Below are 20913 nucleotides of genomic sequence, written 5' to 3' on the forward strand. Positions count from 1 at the left end.
TCACTTTCTCGCGAGACTTGCATCCGCGACGGTTGTCTCTTCGGAAACCGGTTTCTGAAAATGAAGAACTAGGTTCCAAACGAAGGGAAAGCAAAGTGGTTTTAAATTACAGGTAGCTGCTGAAGGTATTAAAAAAAAAAAAAAAAAAAAACCTTTGCCCTAGAGAAGCGTGAGGATTTAAAAATGTATCAAATAAGGAATGAGGGGTCCCAGTCGCGTGAAGGGGAAAGAACGTAAACCCAGGGAATGAAAGAGCCACTGCCGCGACAGCGCAGGCGGGGAGCAAGACTGGACGCGGCGCTGGCCTGGGCGGGAGCTGAGCTCACTGGATTCCTATTTCCTGGCCAATCGCGAAAGCGTATTGACTGGCTGGCCGGCGGGGGGGGGGGGGGGGGTTGCTTACAGTCTTGGAAGAGTAAAACCTAAAGATAGCATGTTCTTCCTTCAGTAAGTGCCCTTAGAACTCAGTTTAAGGAACAAAAAGTTAACAAAGAAATGTGTTTTGTTTTCTTGAATCATCGTGCATATAGCAGCCTCATAGGCTCTGGCCACTGTTTATTTCACGGAATTGGTGGCCTCTAGGGAGATATACTCTAATAAATGTAAATAAATGATTATATAGATAAAGCGATAGATCTTCACGTTTAATCCTCATAACAACCCTAAGGGGGTAGGTACTCATTTCGATTTTATAAGTGAGGACGTTGATGTACAGGGGGCATTGATATACAATGAGGGCATTGATGTTTAATAAATGGCAAAGCTGAGATTCGACCCTGTTAGCGTGACTGGCGTTACACTTTGATCCACTATCCTGCCTAGTTTCTGAATGTAGTGAGGGAGAGATCATCCCAAGAAATCAATCAGAAATCTTCCTCACTGATTTTTCTAGTAGGGGTGTGTGTGTCTGTGTATAATGATTAAATTTTGGATATGAAAATTTCTCTCTAGAATCCCTTGAGGATTCTAGAGAGAGGTATTGGTTACAGTCGGCTACATTCTGTACAGGTGCGGCTATAGTCTAGGGGCCTATGGAGCCTACTTTTTATTTCCTACTTAATTAGGTATTAAAGATATAACAGCAAGCAATATACTAAACTTCTGCTTTCATGGAGCATTGTTGGAGAAGCAGGAAAGGGACTTTTTTTTTTTTTTTTTTAACATGAAATCCCTGATGTTTATTATCATAATAAAGCTTGGACGTCTAAATTCTATAGTTGTATTAAGCACTATGAGCAATTCAGGAGGCTCTAATTTAGTATTAGTATTTGGTAGTACTCGACGATTTTCTGATTTTTTTAAACATAATTTATTGTCAAACTGGCTTACATACAACACCCAGTGCTCATCCCAACAAAGGCCCCCCTTCAAGGCCCATCACCCATTTTCACCTCTCCTCCACCCCACCTCCACCCTCAGTTTGTTCTCTGTATTTAAGAGTTTCTTGTGGTTTGTCTCCATCCCTCTCTGTAAATATTTTTTCCCAGGAAGGGACAGATTTTAATAAAAACTAGGAAAACATGGGAAAACCCCCAAATGTCAGTTATGTAGAGTCAGACTTTGATGCTCCAGTATGTTTCTTTGGAGTCTTGATTATATGGAGACTAATTGTAAACTGACTGATTTTTCTAGTATGGGTGTGTGTGTGTCTATGTATAATGATTAAATTTTGGATATGAAAATTTCTCTTTGGTTGCAGTGTGAAAAATATAGTAGAAGCCAGTAGAAGCTACTATAGTAGCCCAGGCACAAGACATTGCTTGAAATAGTTTGGTAACAGTAGATATAGAGAGAAGAAATTGGAATTGAAACATATTTTGGAAGTAGAATTGATAGACTTTTAGATAAAAAAGAGTGATTAAGGATAGTTCTGAGTTTTCAGCTTGAGCGCTAAACTGTTCACCATCTAGGTGGATGATGGTGCCATTTACTGAGCATGAGAAGAGCGACTAAAATGTTAACTAGATTAGGGACTGCAGGGAAGGGTGGGAAATGGAGGAATACATGTTAAATTTCAAGTACCTATTCAGTATCCATGTTTCAAGTAGGAAATTGGATGTGTAAATATGGTATTCTAGAGAAATATCAACCGGAGATGCACATATAGCATCAACACACATAATGTTTCTATCCAAGGGATGAGAGATAGTGTAGGCCAGGGGAAGGGGGCCCAGTATTGATCTATGGAGCATGCCAATGTTGGGAAATGGAGGAGAGGAGAAAGAACAAGATAATTCTTTTTTCTTTTGGCACTTATATTCTAGTAGTAAAGATAGACCACAACATGTAGATAAGTAAATAAGTTCCTTTGGAGAGTTATATGTGCTTTGGAGAAAAAAAAAAAATAGAGACAGGGTAGAGGGATAAACTTATTAGAGAAGGCATGCTGCTTTAAACACTGTCTTTTGCAAACTTTTGCTGTGTCTCGTACCATTAGTTAAATGATGAGTGTATAATGTATAAATATCTGTTCAAGGAATGAATTCAGGAATGGATTAACCTTAATATTTATAACTGCTTCTTATGGTCAAAAATTGCTCCATCGGCCATCAACATAAATTTAATGGTCCTTATATATTATAATTGAGTATCACAACTTATTGGGATAGTTTACCATTTAATTTAATTACTTTTATCTGCACTCACTTAAATCTGTCTTATCCTTCTCTTGCCAATAGCTCAGACAGATTTCATAATTTCTTAGTCACTTTCAGTTAATAGTCCCAGTGGTCTTGAAATGTCAACTCTAAATTACATTCAGGCCTCACTTTTTACCCTCTTTTCATATTAGCCTTAACCTGAGAGATAGGAGGAAGATATAATTTGCTTTTATTTCTCCCATGTTTGAGTAGAAGTGGATGTGCTCTGTTCTGAGTTGCACATTTCTCATTTTCTTTTCTTGTTATACTGCAGAGGTTCCCAAATTTTCTCAACTCATGTTGCTTTTATTGTCTCAATAATTTTTTCATAACATCCCTTGGTGCCTCCTTGCTTCCTGTTCCACCTTGACTTTCAAGAGGCACTTGTTTTTTCTCAAAGCAACAGGGGTAAAAAAAACCAAAAACCCAGCTTTGCAAAGATTTTTTATTCATTTATTTGTTTGTTTATTTATTTATTTATTTTTAAGTAGGCTCCACACCCAACATGGGGCTTGAATTGACTGACTGAGACAATGGGCACCCCACCAAACATTTTTAAATTCAAAAATATTTCAAGCTGGTGATTCATGTAGTGTCTGGCAGATATTGAGTGTTGCTGTTTCCCTCAAATATTTAAAATATTCCATAGCAGGGGCATCTGGCTGGCTCAGTCTTGATTTGGGGTCATTAGTTCAAACCCCACGTTGCATGTGGAGATTGCTTAAAACAATAATTAATTAATTAATTGATTAATTAAAAATCAAAATAAATTATTCCATAGCACTCCTGTGAGGTGGCCGGGGCACCTGGGGCACCTCAGCGTACAGTTTGAGAATTGTGGCTCTAACTTCTTTTTGGTTTTGATTTTCTTCATTGCAAGGAAGGAGGGAATGTTAGAGGTTGGGAGTATCTTACTTCATTGACCAAATGTTGGTTCTTTATCTCACTCTGATTCTCTCTGGTTCTATCTTTCTGTGGATGGAAGCCTCTGCTAATGTGGTTTTTAGGGGCTCATATTCATCAATTCCCCCTCTATCACTGAGTACCTTCTGAGAGAAGAATAGCTTTCCCTGCTCCTTGGCCCTTACTTTGGTTTCTGTCCCTAGTTTATCTGCATTCCTTTCCATTTTCAAGCTCCCTATTTTTTCCCATGAAGCTAGGAGCACTGCTGGGGCCTATTTCTGCTATTTTTGGAAGGCTGTGGAGAGCTAACCTGAGAAAGGAATTTACTCTTTTTTTTCAGACTTTTTTTTAAATTAAAATATAATTGACATAGAATATTATATTAGTTTTAGGTATACAACATAATGATATGATGTCTGTATACATTACAAAATGGTCACCACAGTAAGTCTAGTTTACATCCATCATCTTACATAGTTACAAATTTTTTTTTCTTATGATCAAGAACTTTTGAGATCTACTCTTAGCAACTTTCAAATATACAATACAATATTATTAACTCTAGTTACCATGCTGTACATTACATCTCCAGTATTTATTTTATAACTAGAACTTTATATCTTTTGACATCCTTCACCCATTTCTCCCATCTTCCCCCCACACCCCCCCCCCCCCCCCCGGCCTATGACAACCACTTTTTGTATCTCTGAGCTTGGTTTTGTTTTGTTTTGTTTTTGAGTCCCATGTAAGTGAGATCAGATGTCATTTTTCTTTGTCTGACTTATTTCACTTAGCAAAATGACCTTGAGATCCATCCACTTCGCCACAAAAGTCAAGATTTCCTTCATTTTTATTTCTGATAAATATTTCATAATATTTCATTACATATCACATTTTCTTCATCCATTCACTCATTAAGGGATGTGTAGGTTGTTTAGCCTATATCTTGACTATTGTAAATAATGCTGTAGTAAATGTGGGGATACATATATCTTTCTGAGTTAGTTTTATTCAGCTGAGACCCACAAGTGGAATTGCTGATCATATGGTAGTTCTTTTATTTTTTGAGGAGGCCCCATACTGTTTTACATAATGGCTATACCAGTTTACATTTCTGCCTATAGTGCACAGGGATTCCCTTTTTCTCCACATCCTTGCCAACACTTGTTATTTCTTTCTTTCTTTCTTTCTTTCTTTCTTTCTTTCTTTCTTTTTGATAATAGCCATTCTAATAGGCATGAGTTGGTATTTCGTTGTGGTTTTGATTTGCATTTCCCTGAGGATTACTGATGTTGAGCATCCATTTGTGTATCCATTAGCCATCAGTATGTCTTCTTTAGAGATACGTCTACTTAGATTTTCTGCTCATGTTTAATTGAATTATTGTATATTCTTTTGCTATTGAGTTTCATGAATTCTTTCCCAATTTTTTTGTTAAAAAGTCTCCTCTTCCTTCATAGCCAAACATCTAGAGAGAAACATAAATTATCCTTATTCACTTACCTTCTACTCACTCAAAAATGCATTTCTATCTGACTTCTGATTCCATTAGTCCTTAGAGTAATTCTCACTAGGGTCAACAGATACCTCCAAATCTCTAAATCTAGTGGACTTTTTCAGTGTCATTTTAACTTTTCACAGCACTTGAAACATTTGACAGCTTTCTTTTTGAAGCATCAGCTTCCCTTGGTTTTCAAAACATACCATTTCTCTTATTGTTCTAGCTCACTTTTTCTCTAACCTGATTCTAATAAATTTTCAATTCCTTATTTTTCCCTCTGTCCCCTAACTTTGAACTTCCTTTCCACTTTTACTGTTATATTACAACCTTGTTTGTTAATCTCATTGAAAAAAATTCAGGACTCCCATACCCATCAATCATAATTATATTTGTTCTCTTTGGTTAAGCCAAACTCTCACCTCAGAAGTGGATCCCCTGCCTTCTTGGGTACTCTGAACCATTCTCATTCAGTATGTATGCTATTATCATTTTGCTTTTTGAAAAAGCAAAGCAGGGGCACCTGGGTGGCTGAGTCAGTTGAGCATCCAGCTTCAACTCAGGTTGTGATCACATGCTTCATGGGTTCAAGCCCCACATCAGGCTCTGTGCTTATATCTCAGAGCCTGTAGCCTGCTTTGGATTCTGTGTCTCCCTCTTTCTCTGCCCCTCCTCTGCTCATGCTCTGTTTCTCTTTGTCTCTCAAAAAATAAAAATTAAAAAAAAAATTAAAAAAAAGCAAAGTAAATGATTTGGAGAACAAAGGCTAAAGAAATATAGAAAAAAAAAATTTCTTACAACTTACAGCCCATTAACAAGTACTTGGGACAGGTAGGGTGATCTTTCTTTAGTAACTCAAGTGCCTTACCTTTAATACTTTGCTAGAGGCAAAAAGCAAAAGCAACCTTAGCTTGACATTAGCTTGACCTCCAGGATCCTATAAGTCTTCTTTAACATATAAAAATCCCTTTGGAAACTTCCTTTATCTCTTACCCTCACCTCCTCCTCCTGCAGAGGATATATGTTAGCAATAGCCCTCCAAACATATGGCCCACTGAAATACATCTGCAGGATCTCATGACTAAGGTTTTACTAGACAGTAGTAAATGACCCCTCAAGGTCCTAGAAACCTTGCTTGCAAATTCCTCGGAGACTTATGCTATCCCTAACCCCCTCCCAACTTGAAAGTGTATAATTAGTCACTCCTCACAATTGTAGTGCAACTCTTTCAGGAATCTGTCCCTGTGCTTTAATAAAACCATCTTTATTTTTGTACCAAAGACATTTCAAGAATTCTTTCTTGAACATTCACTACTGAACCCCAACATTTCACATCAGCAAATATACAAATTAAAAAAAAAAAAAACTTTTGTTTCCACTTCCCTCTCCAGCTGCCATCTCTTTCTGTTTATAGCAAAACTTCTAAAAATAGGATTTATATTTGTTGTCTCCACTTTTTTTCTCCTATATTTTCTTCAGTTTTGTTAACAAAACTGCAGGCCCAAAATGGCATCACTTAGGCCAAGTCATTGAAATAAGAATTAATATATAACTTAATTATAGTTTCAACCTCCCCAAGAAATATAATCTTAACTGGTCCATCAGGAATTTTCTGTTAAGCATCTGTCAAATGGGCCCTCTCCAGCCCCCAAAGGAAGATGAGGTGGTCTACTTAGTAAAGACTTTCTACCATTCCCTATAAGGGAAAGCAACATTTCCTGGAACAGTTCTTTCTTTTCTTTTGCTAATAATTTCTTGTTCCATCTTCCTTCCTATAAAAACCTTTTATTTTGTGCAATTCCTTGGAGCTCCCCTCCACCTTCTAGATGGGATGCTGTCTGATTCATGAATTACTAAAGCCAATTAGATCTTCAAATTTATTCAGTTGAATTTTGTTCTTTAACAGATTTGGTGGCAGCAGTGGGATCCAAAGCAAACCTCCATCAAAATTCAGGGACAATGAGAAACAGAAGCATGGTGCTCTATGAACCTTGTTGAATTCACTGTCTTTCTCGCTGTTTCCAAATGCCATTGGTGAGTTCCTCTCAGTTTCAGCTCTGCTCTCTTTACGTTTGAACTGTGACCTAATTGGCCTTTTTTTTGTCCAGAGTTAATAAGTCATTCTGGACTTAAAAGTAGCTGTAACAGATCGTCAGTCAACCCTTGGTTCAGTCCACAATGCGATATATGAATCCCTTCTCCAGTTCCAGTCTGCAGTCCCTGTTTACTGGAGTTTTCTAGTTTGGTCTGTATTGGGAAATATTGGTAGTTACCAGCTAGAGTTGGACTGGGTTGGACTTAAGAACCAGACTGAGTTCAGAATCAGGGTCTGATTTAAGAACTAGAATGAGTCCGGGATTAGACTGGGTCTGATTTAAGCTGGATTGCATTTAGTGTGAGACTTGGTGTTTTAAATAGAAATTAGTAGCTAATGGGAATATTGGAAGCCAAAAATAAAGATGCAAACATTGATAGACATAGGTTGAGCATTTAAAGGCTTTTGGAGTATTTGCCATCTCAAGAAGACTCCCATGGTAGGATAACTTGGTTATGGAATAAGTTAGACTGACACTAGGTTACTTGCCAGCTTCAAGAAAATATCTGTACAATGAGGTACACTGTAAAATACCTCCCCAAAACCAACCCCATGGCACATCCCTCTTAGGTGTGAGTTTGCCTCCAAGAATCCTAACTAAAAGGCCTAGCTTAAAGAAATAGGATTCTTTAGATCTAGAGAGTTGAGCACACACCTGCTTATTCTATATCTAAGAGCTATAGTCCTGAAAGTTGCAGATATCTAGCAAGATGAACAGTTTTACTAAAAACAACCTAAAATTACAATGGCCATTATGGGAAACATTATAATTAGATAAGATCACTTAAGAAGAATACTTGAAATTAATAGTCCCCAAATTAAATAGGATGGGATACTTATTTTAATTTGCATGCAGAAGTCTCCAAAAGTTTTCAAACTTCTAAAATAGTTTCAGTGGAAGATTCATTGCAAATGTCTAATAAAAAAATAGAGAAAATGTACCTAAAACAAAGATTATAAGACTTATATCTACTCTGAAGAGGCTATTAAACAGCTATCTCTCTTTTAAAAGTTTATTTATTTTGAGAGAGAATGTGAACAGGGGAGGGGGAGAGAGAGAGAGAGAGAGAGAGAGAGAGAGAGAGAGAGAGAAAGAAAGAAAGAAAGAGAAAATCCCAAGGTGATCCCATGCTGTTTGCTCAGAGTCTAACATGGGGCTCGAACCCACAAACCATGAAATCATGACCTGAGTCTAAATCAAGAGTTGGATGCTTAATGGACTGAGCCACCAGGCACACCTCATGGCAGTAATTTTAAAACGGAAGCTATAAGGTCTCTGTATATCTGAACATACAGTTCATATGTGTCTGTATCTGTCTTGTAGATGTGTGATATTTTCTACCTCCAGATGGTATTGCCAAAATTAATTTGCTAAAGCTCTGTTTAATTGGCTTAAACAAACTAGCACTTACGTAAATTAGTGTACATAAAAGTTCTCAGAAATGTAATAGAAACTAACCCAAATGTTTTTCAGGTTCTTGTTGGTATGGTTTGAACTAGGGTCCGTGAGTCAATGGCCAAGAAAGAATTCTTGAAAAGTGCAAAAGGGTGTTTTTATTGTAACACTGGGACAAGACCCCTGTGCAGAAAGAGCTGCACTGGACTTGTGAGAAATGGCTGATTTTATACTTTGGAGTTGGGGGAAGTACAGACAAAGGAAGTTTCCAAAAGGATTTTCATTTGTTAAAGAAGACTTACAGGATCTTGGCTGTCTGGTTAATATTGTTAATATTAAGATTAGGTTGTCTTTTGCCTCTAGCAAAGTTTTATCATCATTGAGGCAGCTAAGCTCCTTGAGGAAGGTCACTCTGGCTGTCCCGAGTACTTGTCAATGGGCTATAAATCCTAAGGAGATTTAATTTTATCTATATTTCTTTTACCTTTATTCTCTACATCATTGTATTCTGGGATAATCTTCAGTAAATTAAAGTTAGCTCAATAAATTCACTGGTTTAATTAAAAGAGGCATGTCTTTAGAGTTATCAACATTGAATATAATTCTGATAAACAAATTTTATTCTACTAGTTAAATTTATTTACTAGTTAAATTCATGTAATATCATTTTCAATTTGTTAGCAAAAATAATTTAGAATTATAGTTGATTTTATCTGGTGTCTTATGAAGTTTTTATACATAATCTAAACATAATTGTTAAAAACGAGCAGATTGAACAGATAACGTTTTGGGTAGACTTTAAAAATTATTTCCCCAAATCTTCTTGGTAACTCAAAACGTTAAAGTTTTGCTAAGGGATGAATTAAATTTGTTGAATATTGGGATCATTTCCTAATAAAATAATAAAACGTTAATTACTAAACATAGATTTCTCTACTTTTGGCTTTTTATAACAGAGAAACTAAGATATTCGGATGTGTTAATGCTACATTGGAAAAGGCACATGCTTCTGGAAATTATGAAATGTATTCATAAATTTTCCAATGTAAAGAATGCTGGTATAAAGGTTCACAATTGCCTACTTCTAGTTTTCACTAGAAATTAAGGTTTCTAAGAGTTAAGAATTCTAATTAATATGTGATTAAAACAACTAGAAATAATAAGGGAAATATCTCCTTATGTTGTAGGATTTTTTTACCTCATTACCTGGGATTTGTTGTTTCACTGCTTTGAAAACTGAAGAGGTGGACACAGAATGAGCAGCAGGCAGAGGTTTATTAGAATATAAGATTAGAAAGGAAGAGTAGTAGGAAAGCTCTCTTTACAGAGAGGGGCATTCGAAGGTGAATACTTGAAAAAGTTTTGGGATGATGGGGGGTTTGTGGGGTCTGGAGCCGATGGCCAAGAAAGAATTCTTTAAGATGTCTTTGGTGCAAAAGGGTGATTTTATTAAAGCATGGGGACAGGATCCATGAGCAGGAAGAGCTGCACTGGAGTCATGATGGGTAACTCATTATATACCCTCAGGTTGGGAGGAGATCAGGGATAGAGTAAGTCTCTAAAGAATTTTGGAAACAAGGTTTCCAGGACCTTGAGGGGCTAGCTATTGCTAGCGAAACACCATTCATCAACATTTTAATAAAACCTCAGTCATAAGACCCTTCAGATGCATATTGGGGAGCTATAAGCTTGGAGTGTGATTGCCAGCATATATCTTGGGGCAGTTAAGATAAAGGAGGTAAACTTACAGGATCCGTGAGGTTGGGACAATGTTAAGCCAAGGTTCTCTTTTGCCCCCAGCAAGTATCATCACTGAGCTTCTAGAGGGAGGTCACTCTGCTGGTTTCAAGAACTTGTTAATGGGCTGTAGGCAGTAAGGGAATTTAATTTCTCATTTGCCTTAGTTTCCCACATTATCATGGCAAGCACTTAAACCCCTTTCCTTTGTTCTTGGGTAGTCAGGAGTGTCCAAGGAGTATCACACATGTCCCACCTTGAGGGAAGGTTGGTTCTGGCTTGTGTTTTGCCCTCAGCCTGCCTCATGCTCAGTCATCATACCTATGGACAATAGGCAGGGGTCCTTGTTTTATAAGGTTCTGGTCACCACCACCCCACACCCCCACACCCTTCCTCCTTATTCCTTCTCAGGTTCTACTCTTATTGACTGGTTAGCTAGGTGCTGGGTTGTCCATTCCTGATTGACTCATTTCCATTGTATAAGGGGTGGTCTAAGGCCATACCTGTTTTTTGTGAATCATAGGTTTTATGATCTACTTATTTTTAGTGAGGTCTTTTGTCAAATTCCTGAGAAAAACCTAAGGGGGTGGTGTCTGTTACATTCTTAAGAGGAACCTTATGCCCCAGGGGGTTTGCTGTGGTCAGATACTCCCAGCATTGTTCCAAAATACGTGTTTTTCCCCACCAAGGGACCTCAGGAAGTTTCCCTCTCTGCTTATTTTATCCTATCTTTTCCTATCATACCAAGAAAGTAGGATGTATTTTCGATATTAAAAGATACGAGAAATTGAGATGCAATTTTTGTTGAGGAAAAAGAAAGTAATTTTGTCCTAAAATGAGACTTGTTGTTTAAAGAGAAAATAGACAAAATCTGAATATAAAAAAGAAAATTGTAGAAAGTTTGTGAAAAAGGAAACTTTGGAAAATAATTTTATATGTGGTCAGTGATAAGGGACCATAAGGCAAGCTGACACCCTATAGCCACCCCCACCCATGGTATATGTGTGATATTCCTCAGGTACTCCTGGCTGCCCAAGAACAAAGGAAAGGAAAGAAAACAAACAGTTAACTGATAGAGATCACAGTCATACAGGACAATTTTCAAATATCTTAGTAAATTACAAGAAAAAGGCAATCTTATCAATAGCCTAATGTCTAGAAACGTGTAGCCCCAATATCACCCTCCCCTCCATAGTGATGTGGGGAACAAAGGCAAGAAGGAAATGGCAGGTAAAGTTAAATTTCTTTATAACCTGCAGCCCATTGACAAATAAATACTTGAGGCAAATAGAGTATAATATTTCTCCAGGAACCCCCTACTGTCATAATGTTAATCCCTTATTAGGGGGAAAACAACCTTAGCCTCACAAAAGCAAGGACTCAGGTATTTTAGGAGTCCTCTTTAGCATATATTTTTTTTCTCTTTAACATATGAAAGTCCTTCTGGAGGCCTCCCTCTTGCCTTTACTTCCCTCAAATTACATAGTATATAACCAGTCACTCTTCATAACCCCAGTGCAGCTCTTTCTGCCCAGGAGCCTGTCCTCTGTCTTTGTGCTTTAATAAAATCACCTTTTTTGCACCAAAGATGTCTCAAGAATTCATTCCTGGCCATGGGCTACAGACCCCCACCATTCCAAAATCCCATCAGTCAGGAGGTTGGAATGAGTAAGTTTTAATATCAGAAGTAAACTTACAAAATTGGAATTTGGTTTTCTCCATTAAAAGGACAAAGTTGCTGGATTTTTGGTCTGCTTTTCTTAATAGATTATGAACATTTCTTTACCTTTTGAATGATTTGCCTAGAAAACAAATATTCTGTGTTTTATAAAAAATAATTTCCTGTGTCTACTGTCTTTATCAGGTCTTTGATTACCTAGGAAAACTGAGTTTTCCATATATGTGTGTGTGTGTGTGTGTGTGTGTGTGTGTGTGTGTGTATGTATGTACGTATATATCTTTTTTCTTTTTAAAGTAATCTCTGTCCCCAATATGAGGCTCAAACTCATGACCCCAAGATCAATAGTTGCATGCACTACCAAGTGATAAAGCCAGGTACCCCTGAGTCTTCTTAATATTAAAAGAGCTAAATTTGGGGGATCTTGGGTGGCTCAGTTGGTTGAGCGTCCAACTTCACCTCAGGTCATGATCTCACAGTTCATGAGTTCATGCCCTGTGTCGGGCTCTGTGCTGATGGCTCAGAGCCTGGAGCCTGCTTGGGATTCTGTGTCTCCCTCTCTCTTTGCCCCTCTCCCGCTTGTGCTCTGTCTCTCTCTCTCTCTTTCAAAAATAAATGGATATTAAAAAAAAAAAGCTAAATTTTGCTAATAGGTAATTAAGTTTTATAATGGTCTGTGATACTACTCAGGTCAGCACCTAAAAAAATTTTTTGTGTGCTATTTTTACAAACTTCCCCAAATCAAATTCTAAGTGAAGTCTTTTAGTCCTAGAAGAAACTGGAATTTTTCTAGAAATTTCCCTGGAACATTCCAAGGGATTTGTTAATAAACTAGGCTTATTTCATATGTTAAACTATATGGGAAGTATTGTCAAATAAGAACTAATACTATTCTTTTTTTATGTTGTTTTTGTATAAATATATAAGAGTTCTAGAAATTATGTGAAATTCCTAGAAATATGTGTCCTGGTATGTTACCACTTGAAAATATTCTTTCACCTTCTGAAGTGTCTCATCAAAAATGAGACTCATATTAAAAGGACTAAACTTGAGTATCAAGGAAATGCTTTAGCTGACTTTCATGCAGAGGCAGCAGCAACAGAATCTATAAAGATTGTGGCATATGTGGATGAAGTCTATTCTGCCTCTGCAGAAAATGACCCTTTGATGCCAGACTTTTACCATCCTGATGTCCTTGCCCATGGCAACAGCCTACTTCTAAAACAAAGAAATTAAGATGGGTAACAATAGTTGTAAATTAAATGAACAATTAAGGCTATGGGGGGTTGGGGTGCCTGGGTGGCTCAGTTGGTTGGGCATCCGACTTCGGCTCAGGTCATGATCTTGCGGTCCGTGAGTTTGAACCCTGTGTCAGGCTGTATGCTGACAGCTCAGAGCCTGGAGCTTGCTTCAGATCTTGTGTCTCCCTCTCTCTCACTGCCCCTCCACTGCTCACATTGTCTCTCTCTCTCTCTCTCTCAAAAATAAACATAGAAAAATTAAATTAAGGCTATGGGAAACCCAAGATGACTGCACAGTTCTTTCTGGCTCCCTGGCATGCCCCATTTTTTTGGTGTTTACATTTTTTTAACCACTCTCATGCATTCAAGATGTCTCAAATTATTAATAGACATTGAAGGGAAGACTTTTATAAAATTGCAAAAATAGTCTACCAATGATGTCTGACCTGTCATGTTCATAATCCTGGAGAAACTTGTTTTTTTCCAAGAGGATTCACACTTCCTCCCTTTGGACCCTTTGGATACCTGAAGCTGGACTTCATTCAACTGTCTCTTAGTATAGTTTACCAATATGTTCCTGTTCTTTTTTGTGTGTTTTCCACATAGATTGAAGCTTTCTTTTCCTATAAGGCTGATATCCTCATGGTAGCTAAGAAAACTGCTAGAAAATGTGTTTCCTACTTAACATACCTTCCATGATCTCTGATGATCAAGGCACCTACTTCACGGAGAAAAATCACATGAGCCTTAATGGAAATCTTGAAAACTTTTTGGAATTATCACTGTTCATATCATTTCAATCATCAGACAAGGTTGAGAGAACTAATGGGATCCTCAAACTGAACATTTCTAAACTTGCCAAAACTACTGGACTTCTCTGTCTTAAGGTATTGCCCTTGGTCTTACTATTAGAAGCTTTCCTTTGGGAAGCATAAACTCATACCACATTATATAGTCACAGGCAGACTGATGTCTGTTGGCATACAGCCTTCTGTAGATCCCTTGTTTTCTCATGCTAGTATGACCAACTACAGTAAATCTTCCATGTCTTATGCTGAAACCTGTCAACAGGTTATAGAAGACTTTCTGGATCCCAACTCAGAGGAACCTGTTGGGCACAGTCTAAAGCCTGGTGACTGGGTATTCTGGAAACATTATCAAAGGAAGACAGTTCTTGAGCTCAGCTAAAAGGGACCTTACCAAGTTCTCCTAACCACTGATACTGTTGTGAAACTATAAGACACTGGAGACCTCTGAATCACATTGACAAGGAGGAGAAGTAGGTGACATCAAGGTAAACTGATTCTGCCCATGACAATAGATCAACTGCAGATTTTAAAGATGAAACCCTTTCCCCTTGTTTTCTTTTCCTGTACTTTGGCATTTGCCTGGAAAGATAATGCCATCATCTATATCTCCCAGGCCATTGCTAAGAGGGGGTAATCTAGAATTTATTTCAGGCTAGGAGAAAATCTAATTGTGCCCCTAACTTTTCACAGGGCAAAATAAGATCTCTCATTGGTTGACTCCCCTGAATTTACATTGTTGAGTTAGAAAGGACCTATTGAGGTTTTCATGATTTAGGATTCTTTCTGTTTGTCAGGTCTCTATTTCCCTGGTTAGGGCTAAATGTAAATGAGGCTATGACCAACAAACTCTCCTTAATTCTTAATTATTGCAGAACCATCTGCTGAAGTAATGGTGGCCCCAAAAAGGTCTTTAGACTCTCTGGCCAAAGTTCTTGATAATAGGATAGCCCATAATTATCTTTCCGCTGAGCCAGGAGGTGTTTGAGCTGTGGCCAACACCACTTGCTGTATCTGGATTAACACTTCTGGGGAAGTTAAAACTTCATTATATTAAATCATGGAGCAAGCCACTTGGCTTAAAAAGTTCACTTCTTCAAGGAAGTCTTTCTTTTACTTTTGATTTAGGTTTATGAATTCATGATTATACTTATGTCTTGGGGACTATGGCTTTGAAGTGCACTCTGAACATTGGGAACTATTCTTATAATCTCCTTGGCATATTGTATCCTCTCAAAAATTTGAAATGCATGTTTGTAACTGCTAACTACCAAGCAGATGATCTTCCTGAGAGTGAAACCTTGGAGGAGAAGCCAAGAAAATGACTGACTTAAAGAATTTGAACCTGAAACCATGACTTGTGAATATCATGGAGGTTAAGCATGACATATGGCTACCACACTGAAGGAAAAACACAAATTGCAAGAATTTTAGAGCAGTAGCTAAGAGCGGTGCTGATGCCTTACATTTTTATCACATCTCTTAGTTAAACTGAGTCTGATCAATGGCGGGGGGAGGGGGGGAATTGTTAAAAAGAAAACCACAGGCCCAAAATGGTTTCACTTAGGCTGTCACCAAATCAAAGCTTAATGTATAACCTACTTGGAGTTTTAACCTCCCCCAGAAATTTAGTCTTAAGTAATCAAGAGTTTTCTCTTAAGCATCAATTAGGTAGTCTGTCACATGCACCCTCTCAGCCCCAGAAAAGAAGATGAGGTAATCTGCCTAAGCTCCCCTAAGGGAAGGTAAACCTGTCTGGAACAATCCTTTCTTTTCTTTTGCTAATAACTTCTTGCTTCAGCCCCCTACCTATAAAAACCTGCTTGTTAGATCGGATGCTGCCTGATTATTAAGTGATTCATGAATCACTTAATAAAGCCAATTAGATCTTCAAATTTACTCAGTTGAATTTTTTCATTAGCAGTTTATTCTAATCAAGTGAGCAACCCCACTATTCTACTGAAATTGCCCTTTTCAAGGTAACTAATGACCAACACATTGCTAAATCCAATGGTAATTTCTCAGATCTTATGCTACTTGATCTATCAATATCACTAAACACAATTATTTACTCTCTGCTGTAAAAACAACCAAAACAAAGCACAACTCCCAAACTAAGCTCCCTTCATTTGACTTACTGGGTACCACACTTGCAATGTTTTCCATCAGTCATTCTGATCACTCTCTTTGTTTCTTTTGCTGGTTCCTCCTTATCTCCCTGACCTCCAAATGTTGGAGTTTCTTTTTACTCTACCCATCCTACAGGTAATTTATCAAGTTTCATGGCTTTTAAAACCATCCATATATTGATGCCTCCTAATTTAGTATCTCCAGCCTATACCTCTTTCCTATATCTAACCTCTTGCTTTGATACCTCCTCCATGTTATATAATAATCATCAAAAACATAACTTGTTTAAAACTGAGCTCTTGGGGCTCCTGGGTGACTCAGTCGGTTAAATGTCTGACTCCTGATTCCAGCTTAGGTCATGATCTCACAGTTCATGGGTTCAAGCTCCACATCGGGCTCCATGTTGAGAGCACTGAGCCTGCTTGGGATTCTCTCTCTCCCTCTCTCTGCCCCTCCCATACTTGCTCACTCTCTCTCTCTCTCTCTCTCAAAAATAAGTAAAATAAATAAATAAATAAAACTGAGCTCTTGATATTCTTTAAAACTCTCAAGTTTTTTCCATCTCAGTTACTTTTGATTTCTCTTTATCTTTTATACCCCATGACTTTCCATTCAACAAACCCTTATTGTACCTTCAAAATGTATCAAAAATTGGACCATTTTTCTCCATCCCCACTGTTACCACCCTTGTTAAAGCCACCATGAACTTTCTGAAATTGCAGTGGCCTTATGGCCATTCTACTTTTGTCCTTGCCCCTTGAGCAGACACAAAAAGGCTCAACAATTATTCCATGTGTTCTTCATTTCCCAACTCCCTTGTTCTTAGGTATGACTATGCAGTTCATTCTGGTCAATGGGCTGTTAGTGAAAGCAACATGTGTCAATTCCAGATCATAGCATGGAAGAGTAGATGTGAAAGCAGTGATCATGGGGACCACACATTGAGATTATAGAGATAAGGTAAACATAAGTAGACAGGTAAACATAACAGAATACACAGTCACCATTTAAATGACAACTGCCTTACAAAATTACTTGACTCCCACCAAACTTTCCATAATTAAGAAATATCTTTTATTATGTTAATGCACTGATAGTTTAGGGTTATTATTTTTTTTAACCATAGCAAAGCAAATTCTATTATGAATAAAAATACACTCTGATGGTTGATTTTATGAGTCAACTTGACTGGCCACAGGATGCCCAGGTTAAACATTATTTCTTGGTTTGTCTCTGAGGGTGGTTTTAGATGCGATTAGCATTAGGTGTGGTGGACTCAGTAAAGTGGTTTGCCTAGTCTAATATTGGTGAGCATCATACAATCCCTTGAGAGCTTGAATGGAACATGAAGTATATGGTGGAAGAGTCTGTCCCTTTTTTTCCTGCCTTACTATTGAGCTGGAATATCTCACCTCTGGCCTTTACTGGGAATTATACCATTACCTTCCCTGGTTCTCAGACACTCAAATTTGGAGTGATTTATATACCCAGCGTTCCTGGATCTCTAGCTGACAGAAGGAAAATCATGGGACTTTACAGCCTCCATACTCACATGAGCCAATTCCTCAAAATAAGTATTTTCTCTATGTGAATATATAGCTTTTATTTATTATAAGATTTTAAATTTGCTTTATATACATATTGAAGAATATATGTTATATTATATATTAGTCTTATAATAAGAGTATATTTGGGGAGGGGAAGATAGCAGAGGAATAGGAGGACCCTAGGTTGGCCTCATCCCACAAATGCAATTATGTAACTATCAAAGCATACTATCTATCCCAGAAATTGATCTGAAGACTGGAAGAACAAACACCACAATTACAGGTAGAAAAGAGGCCACATTGAAGAAGGTAGGAAGTGCAGAGATGTGGCTTGGGAGAGAAATGGATTGTGGTCACTGTGGTGAGGAGGGATCCATGGTTATGGAGAAGCTTGAGAGACTAACACACAAGAGAGTGCATGGGGAAAATGAATCTCCATAGCAAATTGGCTTGGAAAGTGAGAGACCCTGAATTTTGTAAGTTCCTGCAACCTGCAGGGCTTAAAGCCTGGAGTTTTAAAGGTCAGTGTGCTTGGCTCTAAGAGAGCTTGGAGGACATTGGGACTGCTCTTAGAAAGAAGGCAGGCAAACAGTGCATAGACATACAACATAGAAGCAGTCATCTGTTCTATGTTCTATGCTTGGGGCACAGAGTGGCCCATCTTGCTCATCTTGGAGTGTTTCCCAGAGAGGCAGCATTCACAGAGAAAACACTCCAGGAATAAAGGAATTGACAGGCACCTTTTCCCTCTATCTGCCCTTTAGCATAAACACAGAATCACCTGCAGGAACCAGTGCAGTGCTGGCTCTCCCTACATAACTTGCATACACCCCCACCCCACACCATGTTCTGTAAGAAACACCCTTCTTAGTCATGCATGCCTCAGTCCCTTTACTGTGGACCCCCACCCCCAGAAGATTGGCCCATACCCCTGCCAACACTGCATATCCTGACCTTAGAGTTTTTCAGGATCTTGGTTCCAGCAGCAGGTCTCATTTCACAAGCAGACCAGGGCCCACCTAATTAAAATATGCCACATTTAGGCCAGGGACCAAATACTGCCCACAACAGTCAGAGAACCTCTGTTGGTGACTGACCTGAAGGATAAAGCAACCATGACACAACAGCAGAGTGCACACAGCACAACTGGATATACTTCTGGAAGCACCAGTCCTTGGGGAACAAGGAACACTATACTCCAGGGCACTCTAAGACCTCTTCTTCATAAATCCATTACCCTCAAGAACAGGAGGTATAGCTGACTTCTCTAACACACAGAAACAGGCACAGTGACTTAGACAAAATGAGAAGACAGAGGAATTTGTCCCAAATGAAATAACAAAATAAGGCCATGGCTGGAGATCTAACCAAAGGATATCAGATATAAGTAACATGCCTGATGGGGAATTTAAAGTACATGATCCTAAATGTCGTCACTGGACTTTAAAAAAGAGTGGAGGACATCAGTGAGCCCATTAACACAAAGATAAGGAAGGAAATAGAAATAAAGGAAGGACTCAATAAACTAAATGAGAAACACACTTGATGGAGTGAACAGCAGACTGGAAGAAGCAGAGGAATGAATTAATGACTAGAAGACAGTAATAGAAAGTAATCAAGCTGAACAAAAGAGAAAAATAATTTTGCAAAATGAGAATAGTTAGGGAATTCAATGACTCAATCGAATGTCCAGAAGAAGAAGAGAAAGAAAAGAGGACCAGAGAGTTTATTTGAAGAAATAAAACTTCCCTAATCTAAGGAAGGAAACAGATATCCAGATCCAAGTGACACATAGAACCCCCAACAAAAGCAGACTCACACCAAGACATATTGTGAGTAAAATGGAAAAATATAGTGATAAAGAAAGAAATATTAAAAGAAGCAAGACACAGGCACCTGGGTGGTTCAGTTGGTTAAGCGTCCAACTTCACAGTTCATGAATTTGAGCCCTACATCAGGCTTTCTGCTATCAGCACAAAGCCCACTTTAGACCTCTGTCTCCCTCTCTCTGCCCTTCCCTTCCCCCAAAAAATAAACATTAAAAAAAAGAAGAAGACAAAAGAAGACAGTTACACACAAAGGAAATCCCATAAGGCTATCGGCAGATTTTTCAGCAGAAACTTTGCAAGCCAGAAAGGAGCAACAAGATGTATTCAAAGTACTGAATGGGAAAAACCTGCAGCCAAGAGTACTTTATGCAGCAAGGCTATCATTCAGAAGAGAAGGAGAGATAAAGAGTTTCTCAAACAAAAGTTAAAAGAATTCTTGATCATTAAACCAGCCCTGCAAGAAATATTAAAGAGGACTGTTAGAGTGGAAAGGAAAGAACAAAAATGACAGTATGAAGGTAGGAAACACAAAGGAGTGAAAAATGAGTATTTCGCTTAAAAACTCCATCATGGAACTCACAAAACAAAAGGATGCAAATCTGACACCATATACCTAAAATATGGGGAGGAGAGGAGTAAAGAATTGGTTCAAACTTAAGTAACTGTCAACATAATATAGACTACTATGGGGCACCTGGGTGGCTGAGTTGGTCAAGTGTCTGACTTTGGCTCAGGTCACGATCTCTGGGTTTTGGGTGCGGGCTTTACATCAGGCTCTGTGCTGACAGCTGGGAGCTTGGAGCCTACTTTGGGTTTTGTGTCTCCCTCTCTCTCTGCCCCTACGTGACTCATGCTCCCAAAAATGAATAAACGTTAAAAAAAATTAAAAAATGTATAGACTGCTATATGTGGAAGATGTTATTACAAACCTAATTGTAGCCACAAGTCAAAAACCACTAACAAATACACAAAAATAAAGAGAAAAAAAATTCAAATATATTATGAAGGGAAACAACAAACTATGAAAGAGAAAAGGACAAGAAAGGACCAGAGAAAATCTTTGGAAACAACCACAAACAAGTAATAAAATGGCAGGCAATAAATATATATCTATCAATAGTTACTTTGAATGTAAATGGACTAAATGTTTCAATCAAAGACATAGGGGTGACAGAATGGATAAAATAACAACACCCATCTATTGCTCCCTACAAGAAACTCATTTTTTACCTAAGCACACATGCAGATTGAAAGTAAGGGGATATAGGGGCACCTGGGTGGCTCAGTCAGTTAAGTGGCTGACTTGGGCTCAGGGCATGATCTCACGGTCCGTGAGTTCAAGCCCTGCATCAGGCTCTGTGCTGATAGCTCGGAGTCTAGAGCCTGCTTCTGTTTCTGTGTCTCCCTCTCTCTC

The 20913-nt window shown here is 38.2% G+C and overlaps 1 long non-coding RNA gene across 1 annotated transcript; it reads left to right on the forward strand.

The window, feature by feature from the left end:
* The first annotated feature begins 14 nt into the window (after window positions 1-14).
* On the forward strand, window positions 15-14601 carry LOC109271950 (uncharacterized). The gene is made up of 3 exons (XR_002082182.2): window positions 15-125; window positions 6947-7074; window positions 14259-14601. It is a non-coding gene; the product is annotated as an uncharacterized LOC109271950 (long non-coding RNA).
* Window positions 14602-20913: the final 6312 nt, after the last annotated feature.

Source organism: Panthera pardus, unplaced genomic scaffold (assembly GCF_024362965.1).
Source record: "Panthera pardus isolate Hobbes unplaced genomic scaffold, ASM2436296v1 HiC_scaffold_11, whole genome shotgun sequence".
Taxonomy (NCBI): domain Eukaryota; kingdom Metazoa; phylum Chordata; class Mammalia; order Carnivora; family Felidae; genus Panthera; species Panthera pardus.